The sequence below is a fragment of the Coenobita brevimanus genome, chromosome 92, assembly GCF_032717465.1.
Source record: "Coenobita brevimanus isolate Jiangsu-jjx chromosome 92, ASM3271746v2, whole genome shotgun sequence".
In the NCBI taxonomy this organism is placed as follows: domain Eukaryota; kingdom Metazoa; phylum Arthropoda; class Malacostraca; order Decapoda; family Coenobitidae; genus Coenobita; species Coenobita brevimanus.
This window is the reverse complement of record NC_137045.1, coordinates 30,302,491-30,304,990: the sequence shown is the minus strand read 5'-3', so window position 1 is coordinate 30,304,990 and position 2,500 is coordinate 30,302,491.

Here is a 2,500-nt window from a genome sequence, read left to right as displayed (position 1 = left end):
AATCTTACAAAGGTGTAGGGAATAATTACTTCTCTGTTCCTCTGTGCAGAGTGAATTTAGAGTCTGGTTTTGTTAATGGTTCTGTTATGGTTGGGTTGGTTGAGACACTCCCAATGTCAGGTGTAACTTTCTTACTTGGAAATGATATTGGTGGAAGTCAAGTGTGTCCAGCTCCTCAGTTGTCTAGTGAGCCAGTGGCTGCGTCCCAGGATTGTGATGTCCCTGATGTGTTCCCTGCATGTGCTGTCACTAGGGCTAAGTCTAAAGTTACTGGTGATTTCCAGAGGATAATGATGATGATGATGTTATCCTAGCTGACATTCCTCTTTTCTTCTGCTATATTTGGACCACTCACCAGATGAGGCAGAGTACCCAGAAAGTAGGTGTTGGATAATTTGTCTCGTCAAGAGTTAGTTGAGTTGCAGGTTGCTGACCCTGAGTTGAAAGAGTCTAGCTAACTCTGCTTACGGTTGAGGAAGAGTCAGTCATGCTTCTACTTGTTATTATGTAAAAGTCAGGAGTACTTTATGAGGAAGTGGAGACCCCCAACAGCATCAGCTGACTGTGAATGGGAGGTTGTTACATCAAGCTTGTCATCCTCGTGTTTTGTAGGCAGGATATCCATTAGAGTGGCTCATGATTCCAGTTTGGCAGGACACTTTGGAGTGAGGAAAGACTGTGGCACGCATTTTGAAACACTTCTACTGGCCAGGTATCTTCAAGGATGTTTCCTGGTATTGTAAGTCTTGTCACACCTGTCAAGTTGTGGGGAAGTGTAATCAGACCGAAAAGGTTGCACCTCTAGATTCCCATTCCTCCTTTTTGAGGCATAGCCTTCACCCGATGTGTTGGTGGATATTGTGGGCCCTCTTCCTCAAGACTTCTTCAGGATTTTCTTATGTGTTGACCATGATTGATATGGCATACTCGTTATCCTGAAGCCATTCCCACTTCTAGAAATATCTCAGCAAAGAACGTGGTTAAGGAAATGCTTAGGGTTCTTCACAAAGTTTGGTCTGCCCAAGGAGGTACAGTCTAGACCGAGGGAAGTAATTTCATGTCAAATGTTTTCAAGCCAGTCTCTGAAAAGAGTTGGGCATCACCCAGATCACGTCTTCCAGCTTACCATCCCACAGGCACCCAAGGAGGCGTTGGAGAGATATCATCAAACACTCAAAATCGAAGTGCTCAAGAAATACTGTTTGGAACATCATCGAAAGACTGGGATAAAGGTCTTCCATTCGTTGTGTTTGCTGCAAGAGAATCTCCAAATGAATCAACATGGGCTTCTCACCTTTTGAACTACTGTTTGGCCATTGGTGAAGTGAAGAGGACCTCTTAAGTTACTCAAGGAATGCTGGCTGTCAGGAGGAAGATGACGTCAACCTGCTGGAGTATGTGATGAATTTCAAAGAACGGCTGTCCACTGCTTTACAGCTGGCGAGAGAGAATTTAGGAGCTGCTCAGGAGAAGATGAAGACTTGGTATGACAAGAAGTCCAGGTTACGCCACTTTCAGCCAGGAGATCAGGTTTTTGATTCTGCTACCAGTTCATGGGCAACCTTCTTCAAGCCAAGTTTAGTGGCCCCTGCTTATTTCGTGGAGAAGAAACTCAGTGATGTCAGCTATGTCATCGCCACACCAGATCGTAGAAAAAGAGCAGAAGCAACTATGTCACATCAACATGCTAAAGGTTATATCACAGGCGGGACGAAAAATAATCCAGTCTGCACTGTAGCTGTTCCACCGAAGTCTGCAGGTGAAGCTCTCCCATGCAGTATGAGCCTGAGTGATAGTTTGGGGAAGAATCACTGATATCATGAATAGATCAATCCAGACTAAACTTCTCATTTTTACCACCCAAGCGGAAAGGCAGGAGTTTGCTTGGCATTTACTGCAGGAGTACCGCAAGTGTCTGCGGTGCTAACTCCAGGAAGAACCACTGTGTTGATGCATGATGTCCGATGTTAGAGGCATAGAAGTTTCTTAAATTGCCTCTTACCGTGTGAACCCTAGTGAAAGTTCCTCTCATCCCAGAAGGAGCTTGGCTACCTGTTGTGGACCACAAGATGATTGGAGCCCTGTCAGAGCGAGGTGAGTTCTCCTGTCATGTCCCTAAGCCCTAGTGGGTCATGCCAGTGTGGGTTTGCACCAGGCTTGCAGATCGACCTGAACATCGTAAATCAGATAACCAACCAACAGAACCACTTACCCTCTCCCTCGTGTGGAAGATTGCATGCAGAGCCAAGATCGGAAAGGGCTAGGTACATAAGTAAGTTTGATTTGTAAGGGATACTGGCAAGTAACTGCATGATCTGAACGTGCTAGGGAGATCTCATGTTTTGTAACACTAGGAAAGGCTTTTGCTTTTACATGTTCTGTAATGCCGTATGGCAAGCGTATATGAAGAATGCACCAGCCACATTTCAGAAATACTCATGAATGTTGTAACAGAGGGTTTGGCAGGGTGTGTTGTTTATATGTGATGATGTATTAATCT